The sequence below is a fragment of the Vulpes lagopus genome, chromosome 10, assembly GCF_018345385.1.
Source record: "Vulpes lagopus strain Blue_001 chromosome 10, ASM1834538v1, whole genome shotgun sequence".
NCBI lineage: Eukaryota > Metazoa > Chordata > Mammalia > Carnivora > Canidae > Vulpes > Vulpes lagopus.
Genome location: NC_054833.1, coordinates 61,263,306 through 61,283,497, shown reverse-complemented (window position 1 = coordinate 61,283,497; position 20,192 = coordinate 61,263,306). Strand labels below are relative to the sequence as shown.

Sequence of the window (20,192 nt, the reverse complement as noted above, 5' to 3'; positions counted from 1 at the left end):
AATAAAGGCTTCAATAAAATTATTTTTGGTAGTGAATGATGAAGAACGATCAGTCAATCAATATTACTGTTTGTTACATGCCAGACCCTGAAGGAGTTCAAAGGGTTGGTAAGGTAAGACCCCAGGTCCATCCTCAAGAACTGGTAATGGATTTGGGGAGACTTGAAACTTAAAAGACAACGGACAAAATCAAGTGGGGATGCAGAGCAACAGTGAACTAACTCTTCTAAGCAGTTCCAACACAGAAAGGAGACAGTGGTCAGGGAAACCTTCAAGGACTTTGAAGGAAAAGCAGACTGTAGGTATAGAGGAGATAAGTGTTTCTCATAAGGAATGTAGAGTAAGTGACAGCAGAGTTATTGAAGGCACTTGCAAGAGCAATGAGTAGACCTGAATCATTCATGAAGCAGGGGGTGAGCAGCAGCCCAAGGAGGCAGAGCAATGGGGTTGTTGGTACAGGACATTAAAGATCAGGGAACAGGTTTGGGTGTCCCCTAATAGACTGGATTTTTTAGCAGCAGTTGCTTTGTTTCCCTGAAATTGAGGAGGCCTATGATTTAACTGTATGTTTTCATTTTGTTATTGGCTTTTAAATAATTTAATTTTTTGATGGCTGTGATTGTATGGCACAAAACACAAAAGGTATTACAGTGAAAAGTCTCCTCTTACCCCTGTAGCTCAGCCACCCAGTTTTGTTCTCTGGAGCAATCAGTGTTAACAGTTTTTTGTATATCCTTCAAGGGAATAGCTATATATATACGTATATGTATATGTATATATATAACTATACATAATTAAAAATAAATTAGCGCACACTGAATGATTGCTACTAGAGCAAACACAGCATTCAGTGTCTGTGAGCCTCTGGTCACAACATTTGCATCAATTGGTCAATATATAATTTTCTTCTATGTGTCATTCTGTTTAAAAACACCTTATTTAACATCTATTGTTGATTCATTTGCATTGAACTCATGCCCAACAGCACAACTCCTGCCTGAACGAATCTTGGTGAATATGAATGTCTCCTCCATAAGGCACATCATGGCCTTCTTGTACTTTGGAACACTGAACAGAATGCTATCATTACCCCTGGGCTTGAAACAATGAGTTCATCAACAGAAATGGAAAAAATGGGGCACCTAATAGACCAAAAAAAGGGCATTGCTTATGGTAGGAGACCTGAAACAAAATGCAGAGTGGCACCTTGCCCTCCTTCAGCTGGAAATGCAAATTTTTCACTATGCTGAGCATGTCCATGGTGACCACAAAAGTTCAGGAGGACTGATTTGGGGGTTACAAATAAATTTTAGCACCTAGGCAAGCTAGCAAATGTGGAGCCACTGAAGAATAAGGATGGACTACACAGACCAAACATTAGAAGATACAGTTTTCCCTTAATTTCATGCAGAAGATGAGAGCCACAGTTAGGTAAGATGGGCAAAGGCCATGAGGGTGAAGAGAGGTAATGAGGAGCAGTCCCCACCCTGAGGCACGGAGTTCCAGGGATGGGGTCAATGGCATCAGTGTTCACAGGTGGACCACCGGGAGGCTCGGCTGCACTGTCAGGATGGGAGGGCTGGGCAGGGGTGGTCATAGTGTCACCCAGGTAGCTTGGAAAGGAGAACTTAGACATCAAAGGGACTAAGACCAGGCGTGGTCTTGGGCAGAAGCAGCAGGCAAAGGAATGAAATAGGGCATAGGTGTGAACTCGGGAGAACTGGAAGGGTCCACGGTGGAGAGAAAGATTAGAGGGATGACCTTTGTGATCCAATTAATGTCTGTAAAAAACCCTTGAAGTCTATATATTATTTGTCATGCAGAAAACATTTGATGCCTGGGCTGGTGAGAGGACAGGAGGAAGTGTGCCTGAGCTGACACTTCCATGAATTCCAGGGGCCACAGCTGCCCAGAATTCCCAGGGATTGTTTTAGGGGATGTTGCTATCTTCAGTCAACCTAGCTCTGTGAATGGGAGGGCATCTGGATCAGAAGCAGAATCTTAGAGTCGGGAGGATTTTAGAACAATGATTGGATTCCTTTCTAATCTAACACTGTTCTCTTCCTGGAGCACCTGCTAGGAGGGCTTTGCTTAAACGGAGCTAGGAAGTGGTTAGCTTTCTGACTCTACCTCCCTGCTAGACACAAAATGTTTTTGTCTCCCCCAAATTCTTACACTGAAACCTCTCCCCAGTGTAATGGCATTTGGAGGTGGAGACTTTGAAAGGCAAGGAGGTCATAAGGGTGGAACCCTCGTGAATGAGATTAGTGCCCTTCTAGAAGAGCCCCCAGAGGGCTCCCATGCCCTTCCACCATGTGAGGACACAGGAAAAGATGGCTCCCTGTCAAATAGGAAGCAGGCTCTCACCAGACCCTGAATCTGCCAACACCTTGATCTTGGACTCCCCAGCTGCCAGAACTGGAGAAATAAACTTCTGTTTCCTACCTGCTATGATATTTTGTTATAGCAGCCAGAAGACTAAGACACTCCCTATAAGGGTCCCCAGGAGTCCAGGGCTGTGGTCAAGGAGAACAAGACCAAGAGTCACCATGCTTGTGAAGCTCTGAAAAAGTCACCATTTTGTTTTTGAGAACCGGTTACTCTGTGTATCCGAATAGTGCTCTGGCTTGGTTCACAACCATGTTTCCCAGGATCTCCTAGTTCCCAAGGCAGTAGAAGAAACCACAGGCCTTCTGTAAGAAATTGTTCTATAAACCATAACTGCATGTCAGAGGTAGAATAGAACACCTGTGACTGCCGATGTTATAAGATACCAGGCCTATCAACTGAGTGACCTCATCCTCAAAATTCAACTTTTTAGATATTTCCAGCCACTGTAGAGAGGCTTCATCGTCTGATATGTTGTGGCTACAATCTCAGGATATTGCCAAAGAACAGACATTTTTTTGGGTGTGAATATTTACATTGGCATACAGCAGTGATTCTCAGCTGGGGGCTATTTTGTCTCTCATGGTGACATTTGGCAATGTCTAGGGATATTTTTGAAGATCACATCTCAGGGGAGGGGAGTTGCTTCTGGCATCTAGTGGGAAAAGGCCAGGGCTGCTGATGACCATCCTACAAGGCAGAGGTCTACCCCCGACAACAAAGAATCACCTTGTCAGTGTGGGGGGTGAGAAACCTCAGAACAAGGAGAGCAAAGCTGCTTTGTGTATCCTGCTGTAGCATCTTGTTCAAAATGTATTTAAAATATATTGAAATGTATTTCAATTGTAACTTCAAGTCCATCTGCTGACAGGCCATTATCCATCAAATTCATAATTTACAGCTTGTAGGATTTGACATATAATTGGCAATCAAAAATCCCGACATGGGAATTAATTTGAGATCCGTACTTCTGGTTACACTACAGCATTTCATTTTTGAGACTTGCATTGCTGACTCAATAGATTTCTTTATTTTATCACTGTGTCTCAAAACTGTCATTTAACAATAACACCGAATGAAGTTGACTCAAGCTCATTTGGTGTAATCTGAATTTCATAGGCTGTTGATGCCTCCTGATCCTGTAGAGGTGAGAGACAGGACCGGCTCCCCCTCTTAGGCATTTATCTCAGGTCAGCTTCCAGTGGTAAGCAAAAATATGACAAAGATATCTTGACTGATCACTTTAAGGGATACATTAACCATGTGTATATAAGAAACAGTATGTTAAGAGATAAAAAAATATATAGAAAATTTATTTTTCTTTATGAAAAACTAGAATTTGGAAAATGATTTTCTGTGCCCTAAATGTGAGCTGATGAGTATCTGACAATGCATCCTGGACACTGGATACATAGGAGTCACCTGAGAATCTCATTAAATGTAGATTCTGATTCAGTGTCTTGTGGCAGAGCCAGAGATTCTGGATTTCTAACAAGTTCCCAGGTGATGCCAATGCTGCTGGCCTATGGACCATTTCTGGGTAGCAGCAGGATGTAGAAGATACTAGGTAGCTCTTTGTTATACTCTGTTTCTATTTAAAACCTACAGGTCATAATATCTAGCACTTAGAAATCACTTCTATTTCCTTACCTCATTATGTAACTAAATAGAAATCTTTGGGCCTTTGCTCTGCTGTGGGTCTAGAAAAAAGGAACGTTTGTATCAATCAAAAAGGAATGGAGCATGGAGGTAGGTAATAATCATTAGGTATCTTTTTTTTTTTTTTATTTATTCTTGAGAGATAGAAGGAGAGACAGAGCCAGAGACACAGGCAGAGGGAGAAGCAGGCTCCATGCACCGGGAGCCCGACGTGGGATTCAATCCCGGGTCTCCAGGATCGCGCCCTGGGCCAAAGGCAGGCGCCAAACCGCTGCGCCACCCAGGGATCCCCAGGTATCTGTTTTGACTTGAGAGATGGTCCTTGTTTAAAATGAATGCCAAATATTTGCTTTAATTATACAATAGCATTTTAGAGCTAAACAATGAAAAGCCCACTAGATGATGAATCAGTAGAACCCGGTACCAATTCTGCCAAGGGGTCACCTTGGAAAGTCAGAAAGCATCCATAGCCCCAGTGTGAAAGGGAATGAGGCCCCTTTACATTCTAGAAGTCCACGCCTGTAAGGTGGGGAAAACTTTTACTACTATTAGTTAAACCATACATACATCTTGGATATGCTCTTTCATAGGTATATTTCATAATACTAACAATTATTTAAAAAGTTAAATGGTGACATCATCAGGAAATTAGAGATTGATATTCTATTTCTAGGTTTAACTTATTTACAGAAAAGGGGCAACATGACTGGGGAAAGTATGGGGGATTTTGAGGCCAGTGAAACTATTTCAGTGATGGATAAATGACATTATAGCTTTGTCAAAACCCAGAGAACTTACAGTACAAAGAGTGAACCTTAAGGTATGCAAAATTAAAAAAATCTTTTAGGAGGCTAGAGGATCCCATTAAGGAATGCAAACTCTAATTAGGGAATATTATTCAGTATGAAATAATCACACTGAAATGGGGAGGGAAGAAGAGGGTGGTGACCTTATTAAGTAACTTCAGGAATGAATAGAATCTGTAAGATTAAAAGCAAAAGGGCCTACACATACATTCTGTACTCTAACTGATGAAGTTGTTTCCCATGGGGGTACATGGTAATAAGTCTGATACTGCTATATGTATATATACTGAAATTGAACAATTAAATGAATAGCCAATGATGGGATCCAAGTTTCTCACTCTTGGAGTGAGAGTTTACATATAAAAGATAGGGGGCTAGAATGATCCATGTGATAATAGATTACAGTTTGCCAGGATTAACTCCTGTTAGCTTAATAGACAGATGGTTATATATTGACATGTCTATATACACAGGATAGGATTCACACATATATTTCTTTGCTCTGTCCACTGAAAAGGCCTAAAAGTATTGACACCCCACTAGTGACAAGCACACTTCAAGGCCAGACTTTGGTTTCTAATACCATTATTAGATAAATAAAAGGAAGTAGCATTCCTTGAAGAAAGAGTTGAATGAAGGATGAGACAGGGAAATATAGAAGATGAGCCCAGAGCATCTTATAGAGCCAGAAAGTAAGGCAGTGCTAACACAAAGCAAACAAAATACCCACACACACAATAACAGGAGTCTGTCAAAGGAACATAGGAACCAACCAGAATAGTTCCCAATGGCCAAAGTTAGCATGATTTGAGCCACAAAATAGATAAAGTAGTATTGGATTATAACTCAAGGTATAGAATAAATATCCATACTGAAATAAATACTTGGTCAAATTAATAAGTGGGGGAGAAGAGGTAAATTTCTCATGCAGAAGAATTCCAAGAACTGATATAGTTACTTGGTCCTTGAGAAGGGGGAGCATAACTCCCCATTCCTTGAGTGTGGGCTGCCTTGGTAACTTTCTTCAAAATAATACAAGATGGAAAGGTGGGAAAAAAGGGGAACTTTAGAGAACCTGACATATACAACCTCAGCAAGGTGACAAAACTCAACATGAACAAGAAATTGCATTTTACCTCTGGGATCTCGATCCCCCAAACCAATAACCCTAGTCCAACCATAAGGAAAACATCAGACAATAGAGGAGTACCCTATAAAGTACCAGAGCAGTACTCTTCAAAACTGTCAAGGTCATCAGAAGCAAATGACGCTTGAAAAACTGTCACAGCCAAAAGGAGCATAAGGAGACATGGCAAGTCAATGTCATGTGATGTCCTGGATGGGATCTTGGAACAGAAAATGAATATTAGGTAAAAAATAAAGAAATCTGAATAACCTATGGGCTTTACTTAATAATAATGTACCAATGTTGCTTTATTAATTGTGACAAATATTTGATACCAATAGAAGATGTTACGGGGAAACTGGGCATGGGTTATATGGGAGCTTTCTGGACTGTCTTGTCAGTTTTCTGTAGATGTAAAGCTTATAAAAAAGAAGTTAAAAAAATAAAACACTTAAAAAAATAAGATGTGTTGGATTGAAAGCCAAGAAAAGGAAAAAAAAAAAAAAAAGAAAGAAAGAAAAGAAAAAAAAGGAAAGAAAAAAGAAAAAGGAACTGTTCCCATAGAATAAACTGACAAATGAACTGTTTGGCTCCATTTATATGAAGACGTCCAAAATTTCAATATATTTCTTCACCTTCTTTCTTGAATCTATTGAGAAAGTACAGAGAGAGAAGCTGAATCTCACTAATGGCAAACAACAAGAGACTAATATTCAGTCCCATTCCCCCAAATAAGAAGGCTATATGGCATCAATACCATGGTATTGGTCCATCAGAGGGGTCCATCAGAAGCTATACTAAGTTTTTGACAATATGAGACTCACACAAATTTCAGTGACTACAAACAGGCTGCCAAGACCTGGCTTATCTACTGCAACACGGGTGCTAAGGGAGTGTACTTGTAAATCCAGCATCCAACATCTCAGCAAGTTTACGATGATGTCAAGTTTCCATATTTTCAGCAGTTCTTTTGAAACAAATCCTTAAATAATCTTGTGAACACGGAAAGGAAAATGAGCAGTGGTTTTATTTTCTGTAACATGTATCTTTAATCAACAGGTGTGGTTATATATATTAGGCTTCCTGATTTTTTTTCTATAAAGGACCAGGGGGATGTGAGGACTAGGATGTGTTCCTTTAAGAACACATTCCCAGGTGTTTACTGAAATGGACAGAATGGAAATTTAATGAAACAAAACAAAACAAAACAGGAGGCAGAGAAATAAGATAGCAAAGGGGAAATGAAATTCATGCTTTCTGACCGATCAAAATACAGGCAACCACTAGGTTAATGTTAGGATTTTTGTCTCTTATGTTATCAGTTCAGGAAAAGAACATTTTTAAAGTTACTCTCATTTCACCAAGCATATATCTTCAAACTCCTTGATATGAAAAAGGGTAACTCTGTCACGCTCACTGCAAACATATATTCTTTTGAAATATTTTGTCTCATTTAAGGAGTAAATTTGCTGAGCTAAAGAATTTGTGGTAAAACTAACAAGGAATCAAGGAAAATGTTTTCAGATGGAGCAGCTGGCAATTTCTTTCCTATTCAGTTGTCAAGCACAGTTGAAGCTGCCTACAGCCATGAGGACGGTTCAGTTCGTGGAGTGCTCTGAATGGGCAATGGTGCTTTCTTGCGGTGGCTTTTCCTGCCTCCACCTCTGTCACCCAGGGATGTCGTCTGGATTGGGGAGTAAGCATTACTACTTCTAAACAAAATCATCTACTCTTCAAAGGCAGGGGGCATAAAATATTCATAGCTCCTACAATTGCAGCTGGGAATGACCAAGGATCCAGTTATGAAGTGCCCTGGGAAATTTGGAAAGATGGAGTGCTTTTTGGGCATTTATAATGGGCATCTTTAAATTCATTTTTAAGATTCATTCATCATCCCTTTACTTGGTTAAAAAATTTATTAGCACCTAATATGCTCCACGTACAGTTTTAAGCACTGGTGGGGGAAAATAAAAGACAAAAACACATGCCTTCATGGAGATAAGAATACAAATATTTGAACACATATAGATTTAGCTCATATTTTTTATTTTATTTTTTTAAAGATTTTATTCATTTATTCATGAGAGATACAGACAGAGAGAGAGAGAGGCAGAGACACATGCAGAGGGAGAAGCAGGCTTTACTATGCAGGGAGCCTGATGTGGGACTCGATCCTGGGTCTCCAGGATCAGGCCCTGGGCTGAAGGCGGCGCTAAACCGCTGAGCCACCTGGGCTGCCCGAGCTCATATTTTTAAATGTTGATCAGTATTCCATTGAATGAGGAATCATTACTCATTCATTTGTCTCCCACTGATGGGTATGAAGGGTTTTTTTTTCTTATGAACATTGCGGTGATGAATCTTGTGTGTGTGTGTGTGTGTGTGTGTGTGTGTGTGTGTATGTTGATGCACATGTCGAACTATGTGTACAAGTTAAATTTCTAGAAGTAGAACTGCTTGGCCAAAGGATCTGTGCATGTTAGTCATTGATACAACTCCCTGACTGCCCCCCTGAAAGATACCGCTTCAGTTTATACTGCCACCAAAACCAGTTGAGAAGCCCTCCCCATACACGTATTTTGGAAAAGGCAGAGGATGGGCCACAGAGGACTGAAGCCGTACCAAACCAGAAAGATTATCTATCCAACCCCCTCGGCAAATAAAAATCCTATTTCTGGGGGAGCGGCCACCTTGTTTATTTCAAGGTTGCTATGTGACAAATGCATCCCCAGCTCAAATGTACAAGTTCCAGATGAAGGTGACTGTCTTTCAACACAAGCCATCTTTTACTAGGTTGAATCGTGAGACTCCCCAGGGCAACACTGTGCTTAACACTTCTGTGCTCAGGACATTCCTGGGCACTGTGGGCCCCAGAAGAAATAAGGCCATTTTCCTTTTAATTATTAGCAGATAAATTTCATTTCTTAAACTATGAGACATTTCTCCTTCATACGAATCTTTTCACTCTTTCAGGAAGGTTAACAGAGGGGACACTTCAGCTAGGATATTTTAAACCTGTGGCTAAGACTGTTATATTTTGATGAGCTGATTGATAAAGAAGAAATCTCTGCACCCGACATGTTATTCTATTAAGGCGGTTGTCTAATATAATCATTACCAGTTAGCAAGATATACAGTACCAATATTCTCACGTACTACCCCTGGAACATTTGACAAATAAAAATATTGCTTTAAGATGACCAAAAAATGGACTCACTTTGATTTGGAGCAGGACCATGCCTTCAGTTCTCTGACTTAGATTTAAATGGATGAGGTGGAGTCCCTTAATTTTTCTTAGTAGAGTAAATGTTTATTCACAAGTCAGGAAATCAAGTTCTTGCCTTTCGGAGGCTCAGTAAACTGACAGATGCTCTGTATCCAATTACTTTTCTAGACGTGCTAGCTTTCCATGGGAGCTATTTCAAGGCCATAATTCTACAGGCAGGTAAGAATGCTGCTGTGTTTGCTGGAAACTGAGGTCTCTGCCCCTGCCCCTCTCCTACCTACCCTGCCACCTTGGCCTCAGCTCCTCCTTCCATGCCTCCATACTCCAGCATCATGAGGTCCTCTCCCTCATAGTCCAGGGACCACCTCTCATTCTATATCACTCCCCCTGTTTACTTCCTGCCTGCCTCCCTTCCCCCTTGCACTCTCTCCAAGCCCTGTACTCCCACCACCTGTGTCATCTCTCCTAAAATCCACTCTGGCCCTCTCCTTCTAACTTCTCCACTTTGCTGCCTTAACTCCTCCCTCTGTATTTGACTTGGTCTCCAATCACCACTCACCCTCACACTTTTCCATGTACAGGAACACATGGGTAACTTTCTTGATGTCTACATGTCAGTAACCTACAATTCTGAGTTTCCAAATCACTGTTTCCATTTTGTCGAGTGCTAGCACAATCCCACCACTACAGTGGGCATAAACTTTCCTCCTTGGAAGGCTGTATTTCCAATAGTCCATTGTGATAGGGAGTGGCAGACTGTCAAGAACCATCCATCATATTTTAATTACCTTGAGTGGAAATTCAAACGAAGGCAAGAGGCAATAAGCCTAAAGTGTTGAATTTAAAACACACGGGGAGGATGGAAAAAGAAAAAAGGTAGATTTAAAGTATCTTTGATAGAAAAAAAATCATTTTTTTGAGAATCAAAGAGTATGATCTTCCCAATATTCAAATTTATTTCTCATAGTCAAGTTCCTTCCTTGTCAAAAGCTAAAAGCTTAAAATGTCACAACTACTGGTGTGGGTACGTCTTGAGAAGTAGAAATTGTACCCATGACCATATTGCAGTGAGTGTTACCTAAAAAACTTAAGTAAACATATTACATGCTCACAAATGGTGCAGCCACTGTGGAAAACAGTCTGGTGGTTCCTCAAAAACTTAAAAATAGAACTACCATATGATCCAGCCATCCCACTTCTGAGTATCTATCCAAAAGAGCCAAAACACCTCTGAAAGATGTGGAAACCACCTAGGTGTCCATTGATGGGTTAATGGATAAAGAAAATGTGGTTTATACATACAATATCATTCAGCCTCTAAAAAGAAGGAAACCCTGCCACATGTGACAACATGGATGAGCCTCAAGGACATCGTGCTAAAGTGAAATAAGCCAGTCACAAAAGGACAAAAATATTGCATGATTGCACTTACATAAAAATCTAAAATAATCAAACTCATAGAAGTAGAGAGGAAAATGGGGGTTGGGTGAGGGGGAAATAGGGAGTTGTTCTTCGACAGATAAAAGTCTCAGTTTTGGAAAATGCATAAACGCCAGAGATCTGCTGTACAATATATCATGCCTGTAGTTAACAATACTGTATTGTATGCTGGAAATTTGTTATTAAGATGGTAAATCTCATGTTAAATGTCCTTTATTAAAAAAACACAATTTTTTTAAAGAGCTGACATTCACCAGACTTATTTGGTTGCTGTTGATATTCAGCCTAACTAATGTCAACGTTTTCTGTTTTCCCAGTAGACAGTGGTGTGATAGGAGGAGGGTATGCAGTTATAAATAAACGCAGGTATACAAACACAGGGCCTGGCCCCAGGAACTGCTGCATGGCTGCAGGCAGAGAAACAGGGATGCATTGAATCACCTGGGAGTGGGCGAGCCCTTGGCAGTCACTCTCCTGGTCCTCAGTCCCAGCAGAGACCAGGCAAGGTTAGGGGAGCCAGGGACACTGGAGGAGTGTCCTCTACACCTCAGCGTGACCATATGGTCCCCTGATTTGATGATCAACTTCAGCGGAGTAACCCCCATGACCTCTTGGACTCCTATCTTTCCCATTCCAATCCTCAACTGATTCTTCTACCTTACCCAGGGTGGGGAAAAAAAACTATAAAACTGTAGCTAACCACTGATGCTTTAAAACACAGGTACGATGTCCAACACTCCATTTCCATAAACACACCTATGTGGATTGAATGAAGACAGGGAGCTAGATGCCAGATTGGCATTGATATAACAATTGAAAAAAAAAAAAACAATTGAAAAGCAAAGAATCTAAATAATTAAAATGAATATGTCAATGCTCTATAAAAATATAAAACAAGAGGGTTGCCTGGGTAAGTCAGTCAGTTAAACATCTGACTCTTGATTTCAGCTCAGAGCATGATCTAAGGGTCATGAGATCGAGCTTCACATTTAGCTTCATGTTCAGTGAGGAGTCAGCTGGAGATTCTCCTTCTCCTTCTCTCCCAGTTGTGTGCATTCTTTCTCTCTCAAATAAACAAATAAAATCTTTAAAATATATATACATATAAAACAAGATACTTATTAATATTATTACTAGCATAAAAAGAAGTAAAAAAAAAAAACAGGTTTTTTTTCTCCAATAATAACGACCTTTACAGAGCAAAACTCCTTAAGGAGCCATTGACAGGTCCCTAACACAGAGCGTGTTTATAGAGCAGTATCCTGAATCAAATTACTAAACTACAAAATGGGAGTGACTCCTATTTTGATTCCTAATCTTTTTGCTTCTTTGCTCATTCATCACTGCTTCTATTCTATTCATCTTGTATTTCTCACCAATTTGCCATTTCATTTGACAGATTCTGCTGACATATCAAAAGATGGAAATTATTGCTGTGAGCAATTCAGATTTTTGCTTAAAGATGTGGTTTTTAGGAGCAAAATATTTCTGAAATCAGTTTTCCAGTAGTGAAACACTCCTACAACCAAGTTAACAGTTTACTCTAAAACTGCCATCATATTGTTTCAAAGACAGACTGCTTTTTCTTGATAGCCTCGGGGCCTAACTGGACTAAATTTTAACATTATCAGATTACTGTGTAGAAGGGGGCTACTGGGTACTGGTGATGTTCTGGTTTTGACCTGGATGCTGACCACCTGGTATGTTCAGTTTGTAAAAATTCATCAAGCTATAATCTTATGATATGTTTACTTTGGGAATAAAAGAAAAAACAGGCCCTCAACATGGAGTCACTTGTGCTAACCTCAACATCAGCAAACCAGGACTTCATAGCTAACCTAACTGCAGTTTCAGCCTCTCCCAGGAGCAGAATTTTAACCAGTCAGTCTGGAATTTCCTGGTCAGCTTCTAGGTAGGTGATCTGTTGGCAGAACCCTATATCTCCCTCAAAGTAAGGTGACCCTGCCTGAAATAATCCCTTCTTTTCTTTATGACGTCCTTGTCCCTTCCTCCTTCTGTCTATGAAAGCCTTCCCCTTCACAGGGCTCCTTTCTACTTGCTGGATGGGATGCTGCCCAATTCATGAATCATTGAATAAAGCAAATTAGATCTTGACATTAACTTCAAATTTAGATCTTCAAACATGTTAAATTGTTTGTTTTTCTTTGTTTTGTTTTTGTTGTTGTTGTTGTTTTTTAACAGATTTGGTGGCAGCGATGGGATCCAAAGCAAACTTCTAAAGGTACTTGGGGACAATGAGAAACATAGGCATGGCACACATCAACTCCTTTTTGAGTTCTCCTCCTCACTTCCCAAGGACTGTGGATAAATTCCCCTAGGCTGTGAGCTCTGCTCTCTGCAATGATCTAACTGGCTGTCCAGCACAGGGCAGGTCAGCTTGAGCTTACAGAGGGTTCTCCTCAGAGCCCAACTGAGTTTGGAGATAGTTTTGCCTGGAGCTGTCTGGAGTGCCTCTCCGACTGCAATCACCAGGTTTTTGAGTGGAAAACCCCCAGCACATAATTCTGCCTCAAGATTCATATGGGACCTATTAGTGGTGGTGTGTGGTTCCCCATCCATGTGGAGCATGGAGTCCACAGTCCCCGGTTGATGCCTGCTGTCTCCATCCTTTCCCCAATCCGATAGGAATTGGTGGTGGTACACACAGGCCCACTCTCTTGGCCAGGACACAATAATATCTCTTGATTGCTGCTAATATATTAAGGTGCACGTATTTGTCTTTTGTGTAGATAAAGGCTAATTGCTGATGGGAATCTAAGAAATAAGAAAAACCATAATAACTTGTGGGCATGGATCAAGCATTTAGAAGCTGCTAAAATGCTTACCACCTAACCCAAAGACTCCCAAGTTGGGATAAACTGGTCATAAAACAGGTTAGACCAACACAAGGTCACGTAGAGGCCACTTTTCGGCAGGAAGCATGAGCACTGGAAACCTGAATAAGCAAAAGGGCCCACAGTGACCCCTGAGCTGAAGCAAACAGGCTCATGAAGTGACCCACTGCAAAACAGCCATAGGCTCTAAGTGACCAATTACAACCAGGCACAGTTTCTAAGATTATCAAAACAGAGAAATTTTCACTTGTTCCCACACTCTCTCACTCTGCCCTATAACTGTGACCCCTCTACCACCTCATGTCAGATGGCTTCTCCTTTGCTGTCTTGCCCATTGCTCCCTTGTAGTGTATTCTATAAGCTTCTATCTCTTCTGTTCTGTCTTGGGTGAATACTTTTACCAGTTGTGCCACCAGCCTCCACCCGACTAGAGCACCCCACACTCGGCAGCTGATCAGGGCACCCTACAGGTCACCCACCAACTGCAAGAAAATTTCTGTGCAATGATGTATATTGTAAAACAATGCATAATTCCCAACCCAACACATATCTCTGTTAGGTATTAGTTCAACTCTGAGAGACTCAAAGGCTTAGCTCAATAAAAAAATAAAAAAATAATAAAATAATAATAAATGGGATTCTCAAATTCCAGTGTGCCACCTTCCAGCAGAGCTGCTTATTTTATATCTAAGAACTGTGGTCCCAAAGCTGTAGATATCTATAAAAATGACAAAATCTTACTAAAGACAACCTAGAATTAAAATGGCTGAGGTTTAGCATCTGCCTTCAGGCAGATTTTTATTTAAAAAATAAAAATTAAAAAAAATTTATTTAAAAAGTAAAAATAAACAAAATAAAATAAAATAAAATGGCTGTTATGGGGAACATTCCAATTAAATAAGACCATTTAAGGAGTGCAGTTGAAAGTAAGGGTGCCCAAATTAAATAAAATGGGATAGTTGTTTTAATTGGCATGCAGAAGCCCCCCTAAAACTTTCAAAGTTCCAAAACAGCTTCATTGAAAGATTCATTGCAAGAGGCTGATGGAAAATAATATATAAAAACTAAAAAAAAAAAATTTATTTATTTATTTAAGATTTTATTTATTTATTCATGAAAGACACACACACAGAGAGAGAGAGGCAGAGACACAGGCAGAGAGAGAAGCAGGCTCCATGCCGGGGGCCCAACATGGGACTCAATCCCGGGACTCCAGAATCACACCCTGAGCCGAAAGCAGGTGCCAAACCACTAAGCCACCCAGGGATCCCCCCAAAAAAAGACTTTAAAAAGGACATAACTCCTACTGTTCCCCTCTCTCCCCTCCTTTATCTGAGCACTAATTCTAGAATTCCTGTGTCTGAATTGCCTTTCCACTCTGAACAGAGTATTAAACAGATGCCTTTGAACCAAGACCACTCAGGGCACCTGGCTGGCTCAGTGGGTGAAGCATGTGACTCTTGATCTCAAGGTTATGAGTTCAAACCCCATGTTGGGTGTAGAGATTACTTAAAAATAAATACACTTTGAATAAGACTACAGGAATCTTTCACTCTTAGGTCAAAGGCCAATCTAAGGGCCTTGGTCACCGTGTCCCTTGCTTTAAAATCCAGGCCATGTGTCACTGATCTTTGATAGTAACTCTAGAACTTGTGAAGATAATGCCTTCTGCATTCTCCTTGAGGACACCTCTTGGATCTATGGGTGGTTTAATACTATCAGAAATATTTGTTTGTTCCAGCTAAAAACAGAGGATATTCAAAAGAATTTTTAAGTATCTCTATGGTGGAGGTGGGCCAGGCTGGAGCCTGACATTTAGAGCCTGGTAAGAACTTTGTTTGAGGCCTTTTCCCCTCAGGAGAAAGAACAGTATTCCAACATAAGTGAAAGGATGCGTCGTCAATCCCTTGGTATTACCCAATTCTTTGAGGAATGAAAAACAGCTGTTTTTGTTTTACAAATCTAGTCTTTAAGGAACCAAAGGTATGGCTCCAGAGGCAACTCAAAGCCCCTCAATCCGTTTTATCAATCCTAAACTTCCCCTATTTATCTCAAAACTCTGCCCCTGTGCCTTGAGATGTAAATATTCTACATTTAGATATTCAGGAATTCTTACCTAAGTCATCTCTTTAAAATACCTACTTCAGGGAGATAATTCTTGTCAGAAGAAAAACAAGTGGGGAGAAGGTTATTTGAAACTTAAGTGGGAAAAAAAAATCCTGGTGTGTCTCCAATCCATATCATTGCTAAAATTTTAGTTAGTGTCTGTTCACACGTGTCTACATAGAGGTGTAGATGTATAGTATTCACCACCTTGGGATGGTATTGCCAAAATTAATTCATAAAAGAGCTTTATTTAATTGGGTAAACAAAAATGGAGTGCTCATAAAAATTAAATTCTCAGAAATATAATAGAGATAAATCCAAATAAATTACAGATTCATGTGATCTAGAAAAACATTTGGTATTAAAGCTAGTTTAAGTTCATCGGTTTAATTCAAAAGAGGCATGGCTTCAGAGTTACAAGCATTAAATGCAATACTTTCATTCAACCTGGGTTTACCAAAGGTCAAATAAGTTCATGTTTCTCTTACAAAAATCCATCAGCAAGAAAGCAGCTGTAGTAGTGGCCAACTTTGTTTAATGTCTAAATGTATTCATAAGTTTGCCAATCTATAGAATGCTAGGATGACAGTCTGCAATTATTTGCTTCTTTATCTTCACTAGGAATTACAGTTGTTAAAGGCTGAAAATTCAATATATATTAAGCTAATATAAATAATAAGGGAAATAAGTGTTTCTGTAGGCAAGGAAAATGGGATGCATGTTTTCAGCAAGAGAAGTTACGAGTGATGGAGGAACAGAGGACTAGCTGAGGACAAAGCACATTGACAAGTCCTTGAAACAGGGAGAGTGACCTTCCTCGACGGACTCAACTGCCTCGATGATACTTTGCTAAGGGCAGAAGGCAATCTTAGCCCGACCCCCAGGATCCTCTAAGTCTACTTTAACATATAAAAATTCCTTTGGAAATTTCCTTTATCTTTAAACCCCCAAGATACGTGTTGGTGACCATCCCCCAAGCACATGACCCACCGATACATATCTGAAGGGTCTCATGACTCAGGTTTTAGTAGATGGTAATAAGTGACCTTTTCCCAACAATAGCTAGCCCCCCAGTTCCTGGAAACCTTGCTTCCAAAATTCCTTAGAGAGTACACTATCCTCAAACCCCTCCTAACTCCCAGGTATATAATCAGCCACCCCTCACAGGCCCGGGGCAGCAGCTCTTCCTGCCCCCAGGTCCTGTCCCTGGGCTTTAATAAAACCACCATTTTGCACCAAAGACGTCTCAAGAATTCTTTCTTGGTCGTTGGCTCCAGACCTCACCTATATTCCAAAACTTCATCATGAGGAGGAGCAGAGATGCATTTTTAGTTGAGAAAAAAGAAGGTAACTGTGTCCTAAAGTGAGGCGGTTTGTTTAGAGAGGAAAAACACAGGATGAAGTCTAAATTTAAAAAAGAAGGTTGTAGAAGGTTTGTGGAAACATATCTTGGGAAAGGAATTTTACATATGACCAGGCTATACGAATTAAAAAATGTTTTAATGAGCTTTAATACCTATTGTGTACTTATGTAAAACTAAAACTTAATATTCTTTCATCTGCTGAAAGGACAAGCTTTCTTGGTTAGTTGATCCACTCTTAAGAAATTAGGCTTTTCGACCTTCTAAATGATCTTTTTATCAAAATAATTTTCTGTGTTCTCTTTCTTCAGCTGATCTTTGATTACTTAAATCTAGTACTCTCAATATTACAAGAGTTAAGGTTTTCTCAGAACTATGTAACCTTCCAAAACTCCCGGTGCTCGTGTCACTTTTGGTTAAACAGATAACTAACTACTGTTTCACAGTAAATTATGATCCTAGTTGACCAAGTGCTTTAACATCTCTTGATATTTTTGACAAACTTCCCCCAAATCAAATTCTGAGTGAATTATTTTTGACATCAAACATATTTGGGATTTTTCAGAGGATCCCTGGAACATCTCACTATTTGTTGTCTCTCCTTATAAAATGAGAGATGATACACTATTATCCTAATTTGGTATGTAAATTACCTTAAAAGCATTATCAAGTAAGAAGTCATAGTAAGCCTTTTTTATGTTATATTTGTATAGGTATATATATTATAAATATTTCAGAAATTGCACATAATTCTTAACGTCTGATATTTCCTGGTATAATGTTCTCACCATGATGCCAGTTATTATTTTTAAATATTGTGCCTTACAGAAAAACCAAATTTCCTTGTCAATTCTATTATAATTACAATAAACTCTCATCAGATCTTTAACAATGGACATTTTTAAGTCTGTCAGTTACAAAGAGTTGTTATTTTACTTTGATGCTTCTGCAAAAGTCCTTCATCTTCAAGGAAACTCATGGAAAGTACTCCAGAATACAGGTTTCTGATAACTTTCATAAAACTGAACTGGGTAAGAATTTTCAGAGCTAATGGAAAACCTGGATTCAAATAGAACAAGAATTCCTACCATGGGACTGAGTGAACTGATGAGGATGGTTATAATCTTTGTTTTATAGATTTTAATCTATAAAATCTATTTTAATCTTTGTTTCTATGACATACCTGTAAACTGGACTGGATCCTGAGTTCTGATTTCTGCAAGTATCTATCATTTACTAAACTAATATTTCCAATTCTCTCCCACCCTTCTGGTCTGGAATCACTAACAAAGACTGACCTTAAATCTCCTCAGCAGGAACTACACCAGGAACTACCTACATGACAGCTAAACCTCAGAGACCCTTGGATATACATCTCACAGCTGAGAAAGGCTTCACCTAACATCTGGTCCCATGCAAATGCTGGAGACTTCCATCTCTAACTGAGTTGGAGGAATAGTAGTAAACATCAATATAGACTGTTTCCACCCAACATGCCATATCAAGACTTTATATTCTAATTAAATGTAAGAGATGCCTGGGTTAAGTGTCTGCCTTTGGCTCAGGTTGTGATCCCAGGGTCCTGGAATCAAGTCCCCCATCCGGCTCCCCACAGGGAACCTGCTTCTCTCTCTGCCTATGTGTCTGCTTCTTTCTCTCTGTGTCTCATGAATAAAGAAAGAAAATCTTAAAAAAAACATAAAATCCTTTCTTCTTTTCTTTCTTTCTTTTACTCTGGCATTGGCCTAACACCATCATCTGTATCCCCTAGGCTATTGCTAGGATTTGTCATAAAAACTCATCTGTCCATGATGCTAGAGACCCCCTGGTCCATTTCCCTGTCTCCACTCAACAATCCCAAAATTGGGGAATTTTGCATCCAGGCTCTATGCAAAGAAAGGGGCACAAGGCAAGGGCTAAGAATAAAATTGCACGTGTCCTTTACAGACCTTTAAAATTTTACTGGCTTCCATGGCTGTCACTTTTCCAGTCCTGGGCCACAGATTCAAGTGGGAATTACCAGGAAACATTCATGATTCAGGCTTTGCTTCCTTTGGGAGGGTCCTGCTTCCCTAGTTTGGAATAAATGTAGATAAGGTTATAATCAGGAACCACTCCTTAACTCTTAAAAATATTGCAGAATCTGTTGCTAAAGTAATAGTGGCCCAACAAAAATCCTCACTCTCTGGCCAAAGTTGTTCTTAACAATAGGATAGCCCCTGATTATCTTTCAGCTGAGCAGGGAGGTGCTGTGGCCCACATCACATTCTGTACCTAGATTAACACTTCTGGGGAAGTTGAAAATCAGTTATATAAAATCACTGAGCAAGTCACTTGGCTTAAAAAGGTGACTCTTTTAAAGGGGTCTCTTACTTATTTGATTTTGAGTGGTTTGGGTCTTGCATCCAAAGATATCCAAACAGATATCAGGGATTATCCTGTTTATAATCATCATAGCAATCTCCCTGGTGCATTGTATTCTCTCAAAGGTTTTTAATGCACATTAGCAACTTCTAACCACCAAGCAAATGATCTCCCTAAGACTAGAACATCAGGATAAAAAAAAAAAAAATGAAGAAAATGACCAACCAAAAAATTGTTAGCCTGAAATCATGATCTGTGAATACCATAGAGTTTCTGCAAAAGCAGAACAAAATAAAAACAGAAAAAGAAAACATCATGATTCATGAATGTCACCTAGAGTATCAGTCAAAGTTGTGAGAACTAAAAAAAAAAAAAAAAAGTTGTGAGAACTATAAAAGAGGTAGCTGAGAACAGTACTGATGCCTGAAATCTTGATCATAGGCTAAGAACCTGATCAAAAAGGGGGAATTGTTTTAAAAAGAAAGAAAAGAAAGAAAAGAAAAGAAGAAAAGAAAAGAAAAGAAAAGAAAGAAAAGAGAAGAGAAGAGAAGAGAAGAGAAGAAGAAAAGAAGTAACAGGCCCAAAATGGAGTTACTTGTGCTAACCCCCACGTCAGCAAACCAGGATTTCATACCTAACCTAACTGCAGTCTCAGCCTTTTCCAGGAGCAGAATTTTAAACCAATGGGTCTGAAATTTCCTAGTCAGCACTAGGAAAGTGATCTGTTGATAGAGCCCTGCCCTTCCCCCAAGCAAGGTGACCCTGCCTGAAATAATCCCTTCTTTTATTTATGATGTCCTTGTCCCTGTCGCCTTCTGTCCATGAAAGCCTTCCATTTTGTACAGCTCCTCAAGTTCCTCC

The 20,192-nt window shown here is 39.8% G+C and overlaps 1 long non-coding RNA gene across 1 annotated transcript; it reads left to right on the top strand.

Moving 5' to 3' along the window:
• Nucleotides 1–7,541: 7,541 nt before the first annotated feature.
• Nucleotides 7,542–18,439, top strand: LOC121499388. Its single transcript, XR_005990111.1, has 4 exons — nt 7,542–7,675; nt 9,374–9,424; nt 12,848–12,887; nt 18,284–18,439. It is a non-coding gene; the product is annotated as an uncharacterized LOC121499388 (long non-coding RNA).
• Nucleotides 18,440–20,192: the final 1,753 nt, after the last annotated feature.